This window comes from Elephantulus edwardii, unplaced genomic scaffold (assembly GCF_000299155.1).
Source record: "Elephantulus edwardii isolate Elephantulus edwardi_28Jun2011 unplaced genomic scaffold, EleEdw1.0 scaffold00337, whole genome shotgun sequence".
Taxonomy (NCBI): Eukaryota; Metazoa; Chordata; class Mammalia; order Macroscelidea; family Macroscelididae; genus Elephantulus; species Elephantulus edwardii.
In genome coordinates, this window is record NW_006400087.1 from 2012615 (window position 1) to 2032195 (window position 19581).

A 19581-nucleotide genomic window follows, 5' to 3' on the forward strand; every position below is an offset into this window, starting at 1 on the left:
GAGCAGCCTTTTGGAATCTTCTGTTCAGCTCTTTAGTATCTTGAATTCTTCCTTGTGCCTTGGCTTCTCTACGCTCCAGTGCAATCTTCAGAGTTTCCTCTGACATCCATCTTGGTCTTTTCTTCCTCCTCCGTCTTCGCAATGACCGTTTACACTCTTCCTGAATGATATCTTTGACATCCTCCCACAACTCATCTGGTCCTCGCTCGTTAGTGTTCAAGGCCTCAAACCTGTTCCTGAGATGATTCTTAAATTCAGGTGGTATGAAATTTGAAGTTTGTCTTTTCATTTCATGAATGTTTCCTATCTCTTAATTTTTTGAAACGTACTTCTTAGGTCAGATTTCATACCTGACCTAAGAAGTACATTTCAAAAATTAAGAGATAGGAAACGTTCATGAAATGAAAAGACAAACTTCAAATTTGGATATTATTTCATATATATTTCATATACTAAGTGTATAGTATGGACATCAGAATACGTAAAGAGCTGCCAAAAATCAGATAATAAAACGTTAGGAGAAATGAACAAAGGAATTGAAATAAAAAAGAAATAAGAATAACTTGTAAACCTATAAGAAGATTTCAACCTCATTATAAAGTAAGGAAACATGAGTTCAAACCATGTTTTAATCCCTCAAGATAAACAATATGAAAACATTAAAAAATGTTTATAGTACAACTATATAATAATAGCAAAGTGTTAAAAAATAAAAACCAGAAAACAGAAAGTCCATTGATAGGTAAGCATTTTAAAATTGTGACATATGCTTAAAATCCTATACTGCACAAAAGCTAAAATGAGGTGAGTATAAGTCATGACCTACTGCTCAGTGGAAAAGGTGTGTCTCCAGAGAATTTATAAGGTGTACCTCAATCCTGTGAGGTCTGAAGTCATCAAACACTAAATATACTGCTTATGGATGTTGTCAGAGAAGAACATTTTCTGAAAGAAAAAAAAACAAACAAAACCCCAGAGAAATAATTCTAGAATTTAAGGCAAAGTGTTGTTTTGAGCAGAAGTAGAGGATGTAGAAAGAAAAGAAGAAAAGAGTAAGAAGGAAAATCCAAAAGTTAGAGAGACTTCATAGATAATGTAATTGTTAATATTTTTAGCTGATAAAAGTAAAGCCCCAAGAATTGATGAAAATAGCAGTTGATGCATTATAGCAAATAGATGCTTCCCTGCATGTGTTCACCAAGTTGTGACAAGAAATCTGGACCACAATTACTTGGCCAACTGACTGGAAGAGATCATATTTATTTCCATTAAGAAAATAGGTAACTCCAACAGAGTATGGAAATTATTGTACAACGTCACTAAAACCACACACTAGTGAAATCCTGCGGAAGATTATCCAGAAAAGACTTGACTAGTACATTGACAGAGAACTACCAGAAATACAGACTGAATTAAGAAGAGGTCGTAGCACTAGGAACATTATTGTCAATGTCAGATGGATCTTGGTAGAAAGCAGAAAGTACACGGAGAATGTCTATCTGTGTTTCGTTGACTATGCAAAGGCATTTGACTGTGTGGATCACAATAAATTGTGGCCAACCTTGAGGAAAATGGGATGCTCAGAACATTTGATCGTGCTTATACAAAACCTATACTTGGACCAAGAAGCAGTCCTCAGAACAGAGTAAGGAAATATTGCATGGTTCAAAATCAGAAAAAGAGTGTGTCAGAGATGCATCCTGTCCCCATACCTTTTCAAACTGTATGCAGAACAGATCATTCGGGAAGCAGAGTTTTATGTGGGGGAGTGTTGCGTCAAAATTGGAGGGAGACTCATTAACAATGTACGATATGCAGGTGACACAACCTTGCTTGCTGAAACTGAAGAAGACCTGAAGCACTTGCTGCAGAAGGTAAAGAACGGTTGTCTTCAATATGGATCGAAGCTCAATAGCAAGAAGACAAAGATTCTCACCACTGGACCAATGGGCAGCACCATAATAGATGGAGAAAAGTTTGAGGTTGTTAGCAATTACAGCTTGCTTGGATCCACAATCAACACTCTTAATACCAGCAATCAGGAAATCAAAAGATGAATTGCATTGGGAAAGTCTGCTGTCATGGACCTCCAGAATGCTGAAGAGCAACGATATCAGTCTAGATACAAAGGTGCACCTAATCCAGGCCATGGTCTTCTCAATTTCTTGTTAATGCTTCAGAGAGCTAAATCATGACTAAGGATGAAAGAAGAAAAATAGATGCTTTTGAGTTGTGGTGCTGGAGAAGAGTCTTGAAAATACCATAGACAGACAAGAAAACAAATCGGTCTGTCTTGGAGAGAATGAAACCAAGTCTCTTCTTGGAGGCCAGGATTTTGAAGCTACAATAAATTTGGGCATGTAGCCAGGAGAGACTGGTCCTTGGAGAAAGACATCATGTAGAAGAGGGAGACCCCGGATTGAGATGGTTTGATACAGTAACTGGGGAAACGAGGGTTGGTGTGTCAGAATTAGTGAGACTGGCTCAGGACAGGGAAGGGTTCACAGATGCTGTACATAGGGTCGGTATGCATTGCAGGGCCTCAATCAATAACATTCCATGACAGGTTTGGAAGCAGGAGTGGCATCCACTTCCTAAACAACTTGCCTCCAGAAACTCTATGAACTTTGATGTATGTTGCTTGTTGTAGAGGGGCTTCAGGCCTTCTGTTCATAGAGTCGCTATGACTCATGCTCGACTCAAAGGCAATTAAACAACAACAACAAACATGTATATGGGTGTAAGATCTTAATACTTTTTGTAGATATTTTAGTTCTCTATCTTCTCAGTATTTTATTAAAAAATTAAATATGGAAAGTTTTATAACTTCAAATATACAGTTCTACTTAATTTTTTTTAAAATGAATCTTATTCTATGATATGGGTATTTTATTCATTGAGATAAATACAAGGGTTTTGAGTATTACCCCAAATTTATCTATTCTTTCTTATGTTACAAGATTTTTAAAAGAATGCTAACGGTTAGTAACTCATTGCAGGAAAGGAAATATATGTGTGGGAATCAAAACCAAAACAATCAAGTACTTTCTAGGTGCTAGATATAGGAGAGTTGATGCTGAGGACATCGTCATAGTCAAAAGACTAAGCAGGAAGGGAAGTGGCTAAAGGGCTTTACTTTCCTTTGGTGAGGATGCAAGAAAGAAGGTAAAAAGATGAGAGCTGCTAGTTATTCTGTGAGGAACCTTTAGTTACTCTAAATCTGTCTGTGATGCTGAATCATATTCTGTAAATCATAGTGACCTAATCCAGAACACATTTCTGTTGTCCTTTTACTCCGTTTTAGTAGATCCTTCCGCTATCCGCCACTTTTCTGCCGGTGTGACCTGCTGTGTGTGGTGTCTTCCATGTTGCTGTGATGCTGGACTTTATGCCCTCTGTATTTCAAATACAAACAAGGTTACAATAGTAGATAGGTTTCGGCAGAGTTTCTACTCTAAAACTGTCAGAGAGTCCTCCTGGGGGTTCGTTTAGGATAATTAGCTGGTGAGGACCTTTAGATCACAGCTGAACATTGTGTTTATTCCTTGCTTTAAAGACTTATCAGGAAAGGCCAATGGCTGGAGGAAAATATCGCATTACTAAAGCTGAGACCTTTGTTGAGATGGTTTGGCACATTAGCGCAGTGATAGACTGACCATGCCAGCAATCTTGAGGATGAAGCCCGACTCGGCAAGGTTTCGTTTTGCTGTACAGGAGGTCTGTGTGAGATGGAGTTGATTCCACAGCAGCTAACTATGGCAGGGAAGCCTTCCTTTTGGTTAGACTTCTTCTACTATTTGCTACTTGAAATATATTTCTCTACATGCAAATTTAGTAAGTAAGTATCAAAGAGAATTAGAAAATATTTGGTAAATAGTTGGTGAATTGGATTAATCAGTTATAATGAGTGTCACAAAGCAAGATGTCCATGAATCATTGAATGAAAAACCAATATACTTGTAAATGTCACTCAAACTAAAACAAGGTTAAAAATTATAAAAAAGTTATAATAAAAGAAGAAAACACAGGAATGAGGAGCTGCATTAAAAAAGAGAAAAGTGGAAGGAAGAGGATAGGATATGTGAAGAATTTTTCCTCCAGTAAAACTCTGAAAGGTTTCTAGGAAGGAAAATTCTGGGCCTGTAGTGACCTCCTGCCCCTACCAAGCTTAATTAACCTTTGTGGATTGTTTAATGTGCAGTATTGACCACTTCAGAAGTGAGGAATTCATTGAATTTAGAACTGTTAATAAATCAGTTCCTTTATCATAGATCATTTTGTTATTTTTTAAATATGTTGCTGAAAAGGTGGCCCAAGATGCCATTTAGATAAAGAGGTTACAGTATATAATGAGTTACAGAAACCAAGAGTACAATATCCAGGTAATTTAATAACAGTTTAGGAATAAGATTTCCACTAGACATGCTTGGAATTGGAGAGTACCACTTTAATGCTATCAAGAAGACCTCTAAATTCCCAATTTAAAACGGATACATTTCAAGTGCGTGAATTCGTTAGAGTGGGCATCTGAGTAAGAGAATAAATTGGGCCAGAGACTCAGCCATTGTACTAGTGTGCAAACCTGATTGCTCCTGTGAGGTTATTAAAAATTCTGGGTTAATGTCCTGGAAAGAATGAATTTACTATTATAGAAATCTTCTTGCACCATGGAGCCTCTGCAGATGAAGCCCCATTCTAAAGTTTAGCATATCTCTGAGGAGATTAATTGAATTAAACATATTTATTAATGCAAAAATGAACATTTTTGTTGGTTCTAAGGTCAATCCACCCACCCACTGCAGGGGTAGGGAGCTCTGTCAGAAGTACTGGACTGTGAGATCCTGAGCTGGATAGATTGTGTACCAGGAGATGAGGGCTCCTGGAACACACTCATTATATCCTTGAGTTATATATGTTAAGAGACATGTAGTAAATAAAGTGCAAAATAGAACAAGTGAATAATTGTCAAATTAGATTAGAAAACTGAACCACCTTTTGTCTCACTTGTGCTTTCCATTTCCCCCCTTTCCTAGACATTTAACTTATGTAATTAATCCTCTCTATTAAAAAAGTTTTGTGTTTAATGAAAAAGAGCTACCTCAACTTTTGGGTATAATGATAAGTAGATAGTAAGTACTATCATTTTATGCTGTTTGTCACCTTTTGGATATTAGCAAGATACGATAATTATTTTCTAACTTCCTATCTAAAGAAATATATCTCATTTAGGAGTCAGAAAATGTACCAAATCCTTTATTTAATTTTATGGGACATCTTTCAAGATGGCATTAAAGAAGTAGAATTCACTTCTCTCAATATAGTTTTTGTTTGTTCCCCAGCTCTCCAAATCCTTTATTTACCTACTTTTTGGATTTTAAGAATAACTCTCTTGCACTTGTATCACTTTCTCATTTACACACACACACACACACAAATAAACATATGTCACATAACAACAACAACAAATTATCTCTGTCTGGTGGCTTATTGGTAAGAAGCTATGCTGCAATCCAAAAGGCAATTGATTTGAATCCACCAGCTGTGGGGGAACTATGGACAATATCCTCCTGTGTCATTTACTGTTTCTGAAAATTTATTGGAAGGTCAAGCTATGGGTCAGTTCTGATTAGACTGCATACAACAAAAACAACAAATTTATATAAGGTTGTGCTCGACTTGACACTTGCAATCAACAACAACACAGCATGCTTGGTAAAGTAAGGGGCCAGTGAAAGAGAGGGAGCCCCTCAATAAGCAGGACTAACACAGTGGCTGAAAGAGTGGACTCAAACATAGCACTGACTTTGAGGATGAGGCAGGACCAGTTTGTTATGACTGAAAATGTACTTGAGAACACTGAACAATAACATAACAAAATACCACAAGTGGTGGCTCTAAGAAAAAAAAAATATTTACTTTTTCATAGTTAGAAGGCTGAAAGTTCAGGTTCAGAGCACCAGCTCTTGGGGACGGCTTTCTCTCTGCTGGCTCTTGGGGAAGGCCCTGGTGGCTTTGGCTACTATTTCCTGTCTCCTTGGTGATCCTGGGGGCATGGTCTCTAGCTTCCCTATCTTCCCTCACTAACAAGAGCAATACCATCCCATTAACATGACAAAGAGACTTCATTCCCAAGTGGAATTTCAACTATAAGTACACAACACTCAACAACAAACTTACCGCCTTCTAGTAGATTCTAACCCCAAAAGGCACTTGGAACAGATGGACGTGCCTGGTAGGGTTTTCAAGGCGGTCACATCCTTCTTTTGCAGAGCAGGTGGTGGAGTTGAATCAACAGCTTTTCAGTTGGCAGCAGAAACTGCCACTAAGGCTGCTTGGGGTTGAAATTCACAACACATAATTTTTATCGATGCAATTCTATCCATGACACAAAGTTAGGACATAGACTTACATATACTTGATATGAACTTATATTTTCATTACCTGCTTTGCACTCAAGAATCCTTGGCAGATACAAGCTGTAATGTGTTAGACAGTTGTCAATAGGTCAGATGTTTGAGTCCACTCAAGGTGCCCAGGGTGGGAAAGGCCTGGTGGGTGCTTATGACATATGAGCCCTGGAGCCCCAGTGAGGTACAACTGTACTTTAATACACACAGGCTTACTGTGAGCTGGAACTGTTTTTCGTGGTTTCTATTTTTGGTGTTCAGCTTTCCTCTCATCCCACAACACAGATGAAGATACTAGAAATGTCTTCTTTGGTGACAGGGACAGGTTTTCACAGAAGTACACTTGTTCCCACTCCTGCTGCTTCCTTCTCTCCTGCTTGGCACCTGCTTTTCCCACATGTGGGGTAAAGACTGTGATTAATAATATGGCACCCACCACTAGAGCATGGGAGCTGAATTCTGGCACCCTGGATGTATTATCTGGTCTTTCTAGACCTCCATGTCTTTATCTGCAAAATAGGGATAATAATTACTTCCCCACAGGGTTTTATGAGCTTTAAATGAGATTTTTAAACGCTTTAAAGAGGACGTGGCACACACTCAGGCCTTAGCAGCATGGACTCTTAGTGTTAGAATTAATTCTTAGGAGGAAGAGTGGCTATAAGAGTTAAGTAAGCATAGTGACTGAAATAGCACCTGGAACACGGTAAAACCTTGAATATGTTGGGTGTATGTTCCGGCACAGCTGCTGATATGCGTGCTCCCTGCTCAGAGCAGGTGCATAGCTTTTGCTATGCATGGCAAGAAGAGGAACCTTTGGAAAGCCCCCTTCAGGGCTGGTGGCCACTTCAGCGTGGAGTTGTCTGAATACTCCCCAATGCTTCAGGAGCCCAAGAGTTTGGTTGCTGACATGTCATCATTATTTCAATGACAAGGTCTCTTACTTTTTCTTTTTTATGCTTAGTTGTGTTTGGTGCTCAGTAAGTGTTTATTGTTTGAGTAAATAGTCACCGTTCTAGTATAGTGGCAAGCTTCGATCTACTCAGACGTTGTTTGGGAGCAGCAAGGGGTGCCTTGTGCTGTTGTGCCACCACTGCCACCATGGTTAATGGTTGCCAATTCTACCCTCCTCCAGACTGTATGGCTAGAAGATTTCTGCTTTGTGTCTGAGGTGAGGTGACTAATGAATTTTCTTTCCCATTTCCTCCTGCACATGCCATGTAACATGCCCCTTAAAATTACCCATACTAGCCTTCCTAGTTTTACATGGGGGCGAGATGGATATAATGACTCCCTTAGAAAGAAGATTCATATTTATATAATGACAGAAATGTGTTAAAAGAGTAGAAAATGTAAACTAATACTGCTTCTTTTGCTCAACCTTTTTTCTTTATTATTAAAAAAATAATAATTTGAAAATCCTGCAACATATCCACGTCTTAAGAAGCACCAAGAGGTAGCAGTGTTCAGGCAATGGCCAGGAAAGAATTATGTAGTCTCGGTCTTCAGAAACAAGTGCTTGAAGTTATTACTTATGATGGAAGTTTGGCCTTACATGTGAGTGAAGTTGTAGTTGTGGTCTACCCATGCTGGATAGTTATATATGACAACAGCTGAAGGGGTCCTTTTGCATGTATTTATAAGAAGAAATGGAGTTATTCCATAACTGGACCCTATCTAAGCCCAACTCCATTTTTGCTGGAGAACTTGCTAAGCTCTGGGCTAGGAACACGTGAAGAGATGTGTTTGGTCCTGGTTCAGGCCAGTGTCTTAAACAGTAAGTAGGGTGAGCATCACTTCTGGGTCCTGCTCAGACTATTCCCTCATGCTAATCTCTCTTGTTCTCAAAAGGAGACTTGTGTTTAGGCTTTCATACTTAACCAAGAGGATTCTCAGTTTGTGGTTGATAATTGTATTCTCAGTTCAGTCACTCAAGTCTGTGTTTTAATAACTTGAGTTGCTGCTGAATTTAGGGACGAATATTTCCTCCAGTTGAGTGCCTGGAATGCTTTGGTGGGCTTTCTGTTCCTTGAGAATGCCTTATCACCCTTCCTTCCCCCTTGGCAATAAGTTTTCTACCAATACGTAGACTTTTAGATTTGGCATAAAAACAACAGGGCTATGTAGAGGACAGACACCCCTCCCCACATGTGGATGTCATTCAGCCTCCAACGTTGACTGTTCCACTGGCAAACACCCCACCCCCACATCTTACAGCTGCAGACCTTTGAGGTTTTACTGTTTAACCATTTCACACCCACTTGTACATGAGCAACACTGGAACAGTCCAGATCTTGCTTAACCAAATGAATGAAATGAGAATGTTTTGAGTAACACCAGAAGATCTGCTACTTAGTGCATGATTTGCAACTTGAATATCTATTCTAATTAAGATATTGTAGTTAGAAGCAATATTTCAAGATAATATAGGATTCACAGGCACATAGCCTGGTTGCTCACGCACTTACACAAACAATCTCTCTCTCTGTCTCTCTGTGGGGGAACAAACAATTGCACAGGGTATGGTAGTTTGCAGACACTGTTCCTTCAGAACAGAGGCAGCACAATGGAAATGCTTCTCTTACTTAACTCAGAGTGCATTTTTAGCACAAACAGATAGCCCAGCTCGTTATACATTTATTACTCTGTAATGCACTTGGCACTGCACAGAAGATGCCCATAGCTGCCCATAATAAGGAACTCACACTGCTTGAACCAGACTTCTGTCATCCTTTTGACAGCCCCATTAAGTCAAAGAGTAAATTATTAATAATGCTGACTAAAATCAAAGTCCCAAATGATGCAAATAAAATTAACTAATGTGCACTGGAAAACCAGAAGCAGCAGCAGAGAGCTCAGGTCCCCCTAAAAATGTATCTTCAAGGTTACGATTAAGTCTTGCAATGTGACATCCCACATGGTGTGAATTACTCAAACTTACTTGAAAACAGACGGTCTTTTGTACACAAATCAATATAAATTAGAAAATAAAGTGGAAATATTCACAAGTTTGGTTAAATGACCTCTCTACTCTCACTGCTTGTATAGCCACAGTCTTCTCACTAAACAGAGGAATGCAAAATTCAGAAACCAAGACTTCTCCACAAATCAGTAATAGCTCTGGAAATGCCTTAAAAGCCTTAGAGATATCAGGGGATCCCACAGGAAAGGGGGAAGTCTCAGTTTTCCAGTCATAGCAGATTTATATAGCATATTCCTAATATAATATGGACTGTGACTGGAGGTACTCCTGGAGTGTGGATCAATGAAAGAACTACCATCCCAACTTTGTGGGTTGGACTGTAGCCTTGCATAGGGGTCTAGGCAACTTTGGTTAGTAAAGGAAATGTGGTGGTGCAGTAGTTAAGTGCTAGTCTGCTAACTGAAAAGGTGTTTGTTAAAAGTCACCAGCCACTTCTGAAAGAAGTGACACTTTTCTTTGTGGAGACTTATGGCCTTGAAACCCCTGTGGCGCACTTATGCTTTGTCTTACAAGGACACTTTGAGTAAGGAATGGCTTGATAAGTCTGCTAAGGTTTGGCTTTGAGTTGGTTCATGATAAGATCAGATTTAGTGGTGAGTTTGGAAACTTAATAGTGAAGACACCACTCATTGGAGAAACACTTATTAAAACTTTTTGTATGCCCGATGCAGCATGTAACTCACACTGGGCCAGATGGATCATTCCTTGGACATCATTGGTGGTTACTGAAACATTCATTGCTTTGGGCAATGGAGTTATATTTGGAAAGGCTAAGCTACCATGTTCTCTTTGACATGGAGAAAGGTCTACCACTGGAGAAAATAATGTATCAAGATCTTGGAGTTGAGAGATAAACAGATATGTAGATAAATAGACTGAGAAAGAAACAGAAACAGAGAGGGTGAAGTCACTTCATTCCTACGACTTCTCCACTCTTGTATTGTTCAACATTATTGTTCAGACCTTCCTTCAGAATTGTAAACTATTTAAATATCTTTGCAGTAATATTTGTTTGTTTATTTAATTTGAGGCTGTGTTTCTGAGCATCAAACTCCCTCCACCTCCATGATAAAATAAAATAGAAATAAAAATACAACAGAAAACACAAAAAACCCCAAAATGGATGAGTAAAATAGGTAAGACATGAATTCTTAAAAGATTAGTGGTAGGTACCAATCCTAGATAGAAATGGATACAGAACTGAAGTACTTATCTAAAATGTTTTCTTCCATAATTTTGAGTGAAGTCATATGGGAAAATCAATATATGAAACATAAAAATAAGAAACTGCTACAAAATAAAGGCTATATACATAATAGAAACAAAAGAGAAATTAAAACAAGGACCGTTCTCAACAAATATTACAGAGATATATTATCTACTCACATGAAAGTTAGAAACCTAATAGAAAGTTAAGCAGAACTAATAAATGGGAAGTTAACTTCAGTTTATAGTAAGTATCAAATTTGAAAATTGAGAAAAAGAAAGAGGTGTGAACTAATGTAACTTCTACAAGATGAAATTAAGAAGTACAATGATGAGAAAATAATGCCAATGTATGTATATTCATATGTTTTTAAATGAGAAGATAAATTGACACAACACTTTCAGAAAACAATTAAGAATTCTTATCAAACTTCCTAAAAATATTCATTTGTTCTGTCCTTGTGGTCCTATTTATGACATGTATCATAAAATATGAAATCAAAAGAATGGTATTAGGAGACATTTGGTTTTTAAGGATGGAAATCTATCTCCATTAAAAACCCAAGTAAATTAACAGTTTTATTTTCCAAGATAACTACAAAAGACAAGGACCAAACAGCTTCATGTATTTTCCTTGGAGATCTCTCTCTGAATTATGTACCTTTTCTTAGACAGTGTATTACAATACCATTAGAGGTTTAAAACACGTTCTGTGTATCAGTGTATAATGTAGGTCCGCTCAGGGCATGGCTGAGTTCTCTCTTCTAGGGTTTCTAAGGCTGAAGTCAAGGTGGCAGGGGAGAGATTCTGGGAAAGAATGCCCATCCATTTAGTTGGTGAAATTTATTTCCTTGTAGTCATAAAATTCAGGTTTCTGTTTGCTTGTTAGCTGCCATAGGGATCACTATCAGCATCTTGAGGCTTTCTGCGCTTCTTCCAGGTGCTTGTTTCCATTTTTGAATCCAGCAATAGAAAATACAGCATGCCAAATTTCTCCCATACTTCAAATTTCATACTTCCTTATCTCTGACTTTTAGACTTCTAGATTTAAAGAGGTCATGTGACTAGGTATTTTTGACCAAATATCCTCCTTTGGATGAACTAGAAGTCCTAAATTCCACGTGTGAAATCTCCTATTATCATGTATTCATTACATAATTACAAGAGTGAATATATCATATTAGCAAATCAGAATATGATGAGCTTATCTACACTCAAGGGAAGGAGATTGTACTGGGATAGGGGGCATTGAAGGTCAGCTTTAAATCATGGCTGCTATACTTGTACCTTCTGACTTTTGACTCTGTAGTTTGACTCTTCTTTCCAAGGAATGGGTAAGAGGTCAACACTAGCCTTACATACTCCCAGTTGTGCAACTCTCTGCAGGAAATGTTGGTCTTTTTCCAAAGAAATTACATTGAATGACCTAGTTCACAGATTTATCCAATAAAGACTTTGAGATATTGTGTTTGGTCATGGTAGCTTAGTGGTAAGGATTTGGGCTGCCAATTCAAAGGCACACTTTGAATCTACCAGCTGATCCATGGGAGAAAAATGGGCCATCTCCTTCTATATGATTAATTGCTTCTGAAAACTTGCTGGACGGTCAGCTATGAGTTGGTTCTGACTTGACAGTATGCAACAACAGCACAACATGCGACTAAGGAAAGTTAAAATTACTTAAGCAAAGTGAAAACTGAAACAACATTGGCTTTGTTACATTAGCAAAGATTTAAGTAAAAAAAAAATCCCAAAATAACTGCCATGAAGTCAAAACAAACTCATAACAGATACCCTAGAAGGTTTTCCAAGGCATTATGTGAATCTTCTGAGAAGTAGAGATGTCATTCTAGAGACTAAGTTGTGCCTGATCCAGGCCGTGTTCTTCTCAATGACTTGCTATGCATCAAAGGGCTGGACAATGACTAAGGATGGCAGAAGAAGAATTGATGCCTTTGAGTTGTAATTCTGAAGAAGAGTCTTGAAAATATCATGGAGTGCCAAGACAACAAATAAGTCAGTCTTGGAGAGGGTGAAACCAAGTTTCTCCTTGGAGGCTAGGCTTTGGAAGCTCCAACTCATATACTTTGGGCATGTGGCTGGGAGGGACTGATCCTTGGAGAAGGACATTATGCTTGGTAGGGTGGAGGGACAGTGCAGGAGAGGAAGACCCCGTATGAGATGGATTGATAGAGTAATTAGGAGAATGGGGGTAGGTCTGTGGGAATCAGTGAGACTAGCACAGAACAGGACAGTTTTCAGAGCTATTGTACATAGGGTTGCTATGAGTTGCCGTGACTTGATGGCACAATACAACAACAAAAACAATAAACAACAACAACAACAATAACATACATCTCATGGGAGGAGATTGCCCATCTTTATGCCACTGAGCTGCTGGTGTATTTGAACAACCAGAAAGGTGTTACCTTTGGGTTAGCAATGCAATTCTCTATGAGCTACGCTGCAAGAGCTCCCAATGTAAAGATTGAAAGAGTGAAAAGAAAAAAAAAAGATGTTTCTATAAATAATGTAGGAAATGGATGCATTCTAATACAAAAGTTGAAAACATTTGTTTCATTCAGGGATCCAGCAGATCACAATGGACCCGTAACTCCATTGTTCCTGGTTCCTTGTGCAATTCTTTCTGCAGTGTCAGCCTTATCCTTGGACTCTTGGTGGCCTTCACAGAAGCTCTACTCTCATGTCTTAGAAAGTCCAGAAACAGTCACTAGCTTTGTTATCTTATTTCGTATCATCTCAAGGAAGAGAAAATGCTTACCTGTATATCTTGCATAAGAAAAAGACGTGTCCATTTCCCAGAAGTTCTCAGGAAAAATGCTTGGTTTGGATTTTATTACATTTGTTCCTTAACTGCAGCTAGGGCAGGTGGTGTGATACAATGAATGAAGCCAACACCATTCAAAACACAGAAGGGGTTTTTGAAAGAAATTGAAACAGAAATGAAGACTGAACATAAACAGGTAGTGCCTGGAATATAAGGGAATATGAAACCAGCATATATATTTCTGATAGGAGCTATACAAAGTGACTTGGAATGTTGTGCACACTGTCAGGACAAGTGCATGGGGTGCTGCACATGGTTGAGTGTCTTGAAGAGGTATATATCACTTATACACAAGTCCTGCTGCAGAACCTGTCCACCTCAAACTCACCATTATGTTGTGAAGTGTTTTCTGCATTTTCATAGGATGAAGCCAGTGTTGATCCTTATCTCAAACCAAACAGTAGTTGTTCTGGGCAGCTGCCAGTCCACAACTCCTAAGTTTCCCTCTGCACGTGCAACTCATTGTTTGTACAGTACTAACCCACACTTGCCTCACAGAGCAGCCCTGTAACTGTGTTTCCAGTAGGTGGGAATTTCACTTCCTTATTTCCAGGCATAAATAATTGCAGATGCAAAATCTCAGCCTTATTTTAGACACAAGCGTTGAGAATCTTGCTGTTCAATGGTTGACAGTATTTTTTCATCTTCTATGAGTAGGAAGTGACCTGAAACCAACTTATTGGCCCATGAGACCTCCAGTTTATGCAGAACTCTGGTTCCAAGAGAGGAGGGGCAGATAGCTTCCTCTCCTTGGCTCTCTACTAGGTCACATTATGAGGCTGTTTCTTTTCAAGATGTACTATGATCTAAAATGTCAGGGTGACTGAGGGTATTCAACATCTTTAATGCCATTTCTAGCTCCACTAATATCCCTGGCTTCCTGGGCTTCTTACAGCAGGCCATCCAGGCAGGCTTACTATATCATTTGAAGGTCCTAGTGAAAATATGGAACTGCTTGTTCCAAAAGCAGGGGAAACTCTTCTCCTTCCTTCTGATGTCTCTTTTGTAACTTGCCACAGTGGATTTCATTTGCTCTGGAATCTATACTCCTTTGACCACTGGATGCTCATGGATGATCACGCCTCTAAAATACACCTGTAACCCGACCTAGGACTTGGTGTGCCTTGTCTTCCCAACCCCATGCATATGGACTTACAGTTGCTAAGTGAGACAATACAGTGGGTGGGCAAGATCAAGTTCCAAACCCCCAACATGTGCCTCTGTGGCCTATTATACTTCACTTCAAAACACAAGTTCACAGTAAAATATTGATAATTTGAAGATTTTTATCACCTTAACCATAAAGTCATAGGTCCTCAATGCGGCAACTTCTAATCAACTGAGCTTCGTTACTGTCCTGGTCACACATTTCTGAAGCTGATCCTGCTCCATGGACCAAAACTTGGAGAAGACTGGTTCTTGAAATGATCCTTGTAGGAAAGAAGTAACATGAGTTGAAGCCAATGGTATGAAAAGGACTACAATAAAAAACTTGAATTTGTCAATGTTTTAGCTTCATGTATTTTGGTCTTTATAAGTCGTATTGCTTTGCAATGGCTCTGCATCTTTCTGAGCCTCAGTTTGCTTATTTGCACATTTTAACTTACTGCAGTCCCATCGATTGTGAGGACAGAGAAGACTGTGTAAAAGGACTCTGTTAATTCTGAAATGCTGCTTAGGTCTTACATATCCACTCACGCATCCATTCACACATATGCACACACATGCACGCACTAGTCACCAGCAAGCCTGCTTCAGTTCTTTTATTCTGTGTAATCGGAGTACAAGTGTACTCCACAGGGCTCCCATGTTCAGAATAGAGTTCTGAAAAGATGATCGCCAGGCTTTTCTTCCGTGGCCCCTCTAGGTAGACTCGACCCTCCAAGATTCTGGTTAGCAGTCCAGTGTATTAGCCATTTTTACACCACCTTGTCCTTAGGCACAGTGCTGCTCTTTAGCTGTTGGCTGGACAGGGGGTTGCAGTTTCTAAAGCAAGTCCTAGGTGCCCCAGAGGCTGGGTGCAGCCAGCGTGAATACCCCTCCCAGTTCTTGGGCTAACATGAGTTTTGCAACTCCAGAGCCCACTGATAGCCCCTGCTGGATGTCTCTGATCTTGGACATTTCTGTTTTCAATGCTGCATGACCAGATGGTAGAGTCTGGGGTAATTTCTAATCTCAAGTCAGTAAGCATTCACTGTGTGCATGCCCCAGGCTAGAGTTTTAGCTGAGCTCAAGAACAGAGCAAAGATCTGAAGAGAAGGACCTCTCTCTTGCTTGGTGTCAGGGCTCTGGGTGCACACTGCAGGATGCTTTGCAGTGAGAAGAGAGGCAGGAGCTCACAGTAGGGTAAGAAGAGAGAGTACCTTTCGGCTCTGGTCTCAAAAGGCAAGTGTGGGTCAGGTAGGTGAGAACAGGAAGATGGGTACTCTGGGCAGAAGAGAGAAAGGGCAAAGCCACAGAAGAGAACAGAAGCGAAGTAACTCTCTCAATCCTGACTCAGAGTTGAGGTGGCCTTTCCTTCCTCATTCCACTGGGACAGACAGACATGCTTTAGAAGTGACAAGGGCAGCTCACAAACATCTTGTTTTGAGTAGAGCCCATCAGAGTAGTTGGGCCTGATTCTATCACGAGAAGCAGACCACTCCTCCTGACACACATAAAGTGAGTACTTTGATAGTAAAAGAAAACAAATTATTTGAAATATTATTTGGGAGGGAGCACAGGACTCTCATTTTGGGAATGAGAAGACTGAAGATCTAACCATGAATGGTTTAGGGGAAATTGTCAGCTTTCCTTGTTTCAGTTGAGCAAAGGAAAATAAAAACAAATGCAACTCAGGATTCCTTGGCTAACAAATGACTAAAATTGTGTGCATGTCTTAAAGAACACATACAACAGAGGATATCAGAACCCACAGGAGCCTGTGGTTTCTGTAATATGGGTGGGTGGCTTCCGGCAGCTGCAAGGCATGCTGGGGAGGAGATGAGACAGGCTGGTGGACCCACTTCTCACCATGTCCTCCCAGTGGTTTGGCTCAGGTCAGCCCACTGCTCCTTGCCTGGCAATTAGGAATGAAAGGAGCTTTAGAAACAACCTTGACATCATTAAAGCAAATAATGGACAGATGAAATAAATCAACATGACTGAAAAAGCAACAGCAACTCCATGTGGGAAAAATGGAAAGCGATTTATTTCTTTTGCACATATATACAGTGATTTTAATGTTAGGGGAACACAACCAGATATTTCTTAAATATATGTGGCATGCTGCTCTTGTAGCACAGCTTGCTAAAAATATAAACAAGCTGTTTTTATACAAGGAACTTGTCATTACCAAATTTCCAGTTGTTTTTTTTAAACACAAAGCTTATAAAGGACAGATAAAGGCAATGGAAATAAAGGACAGGACCACAGGGTGTTCCTGTAAGGCCACTCTGACAGCATCCTTGCCACAGTGTGGGGCAGCCACCTCCAGGCAGGCTGCAGCTCCTGTGAGGGAGCAAGCATCCCTTTCTCCAATAGGCTAGATGTTCACCCAGAATGGAGAACTTAGCCAAATTGATTTGAGGGGGAAGCCATGAGAGGCAAAACTAACTGATCCTCCTGGAAGATAAACTATGATTGCTCCTCCCTCCAGCAGACTGGATGTTCATGGGGTAGAGGTCATTATAGTGAAGACTTCAGTGAAAAATGTGTTCAAGTGTGGTCAGTGCAGACAACAGCCCTTGCAGAGAAGGCGGCCCAGGGGACACATGGCCGTGCACCCTCCTCTATCCTACCCCACCCAGCTCCAGGAAGAGTGTGGCCCAGGGCCATGAATCTAGTCCCTGGAGTGCTGTCACAGTCCAGCATCTTCTCTGACCCAGCACCTTCAGGGGAAAAGCACGCCCAAAAGTCCAGAGATGATAAAACACAAATATTCATTTTCATTGGGTGATTCAGACTCCTGGTGACCCCATGAGTGACAGAATATTTGTCCTTAGTACTTTGAAGATTGTGATACTTCAGAGGTATATTTCATACCTGTATTCCCAAATGCCTCTGGGTGAGTTTGAGCTATTGATACTTCAGGTTTTTTTTTTTAGTTATATAGAGTTTCCAAGAGTCAATTGTTTTGAAACTTGTTGCCCGGGCTTTCTTTTGAAGGAAGCTCTGGGTGGATTTGGAACCAAACCCCTTAATTTTTTTAAAGAATCAATAATTTGCTTCACATGGAAAGCCAGTCAGTTGCAAGTGAGTCTGCTTCATTCATAGCTGCTATAGAAAACCCTAGGGAGTCCTAGTGGTCTGGTGACAAGAAGCTGAGCTGTATTCCCAAAGACTTGCAGTTTGAGGCCACGAGCTGCTCAATGGGATAACGATGGGAAATCTCCTGTGCTAATAACTACCTCTTAAAACCCACCAGAGGGTCAGCTATGGGACAGTTCCAACTCTACAGTACTCAACAACAACAACAACTCCAAGTCCCGCAGATGATGGTTCCACTCTGACACACACAGAGTCAAAATTGACTCAATGGCATGGGTAATACTGGAAAGCAGGGTGGATAATGCAGAGGAATTCACTAAATGACAATGGTATGGGAGAATGGGCAATCTCCTTCCATGCAATATATGTTGTTGTTGTCGTTGTGTGCCGTCAAGTTGTTTGTGACTCATAGCGACCTTATGTACAACAGCCCTAAACCGCGCTCTATTCTGTGCCAATCTCGTTGCCTCTGACACACCCGTCCTGTTATCCCAGTCACTGAATCAATCCACCTCATAGAGGGTCTTCCCCTCCTGTGCTGTCCCTCCACTCTACCCAGCATGATTTCCCTCTCTAAAGACCTGTCTCTCATTACAACATGTCCAAAGTATGTCAGGCGAAGCCCCAGAATCCTTGCCTCCAAGGAACAGCCTGGTTTGACCCTCTCTAGGATGAATCTGTTTGTTTTCTTGGCAGTCCATGGTACATTCAATACTCTTCTCCAGCACCACAGCTCAAAGGCATCAACTCTCCTTCTGTCCTCCCTAGTCATTGTCCAACTCTCTGATGCATAACAAGCGATTGCAAAGACCATGGCCTGTATCAGGTGCACCTTAGTCTCCAGAGATACACCGTTGCTCTTGAGTACTTTAGAGAGGTTCCTAACAGCAGACTTTCCCATCACAATACTTTTTTTATTTCCTGGCTACTGGTTCCAAGAGTGTTGACCGTGGAGCCGAGCAAACTGAAGCTGTGAACAATCTCAATCTCTTCACCACCCTCTTGAGGCTCAGCTATGAGTCGGTTCCCACTCCTTGGCATACAATAACAACAGCAACGATATAAACAAATGTACAACAACAATAAACATAATAAATAGCAATGGGAGCCCTGAAGATTGGCAGTCCAAACCCATCATCTGCTCTGTGGGAAAAAGATGGGGCGCCTACTCCCATAAGCCTCCTAGTAGACTAATCAGAATAAAGACTAACCCCGTTGCCCTCACAGCAATTTTCAAGGACAGAGCAGGACCATACCAAAGTTCCAAAGAGCAAACTTTCACCATTTCCTCTTGGGGTGCTTCTAGTGGCTTTAACCCATCAATCCTCCAATTAGTAGCCATCTGACTAACCAATGCACCACCAGGCCTCCTTCCAGAGATGGCATTGGTGGGAAGTGCTCCCACATCAGTTCTGCTGACTGACATTCAAGAGAATGAAATGCTGTCCACTCCTGTGCTATTCTCATAGTCATGGCTGTGTGCAATCCATTATCATCAAGTCCATCCTGATTTATACGAAAATTATCACACAGAATATCACTGTTCCATAGGGGTTGCAAGCTATAAATCTCTTCAGAAGTAGAATGCCAACCTTTCATTTAGCAGCAGTGGAGTGCTTTAACTACTGTGACTTCTGATATTTGTTGTTGTGTGCCATTAAGTTAGAACTGATCCACAGCTGACCCTCCAGCAGGTTTTCAGAGGCAGTTAATCACATCCTTCTCCACGTTGCAGCTCATGGATTTGAACAGCATACTTCTGGGATTGCAGCACACAGTCTTACCACTAGGCCACCAGAACTCCCGGTGGTTTTTGTTATGTGCCTTTGAGTCACCTGTGACTCATAGCGACCCTAGCTACAACAGCTCTGAGGCCTGCCTTGTCTTGA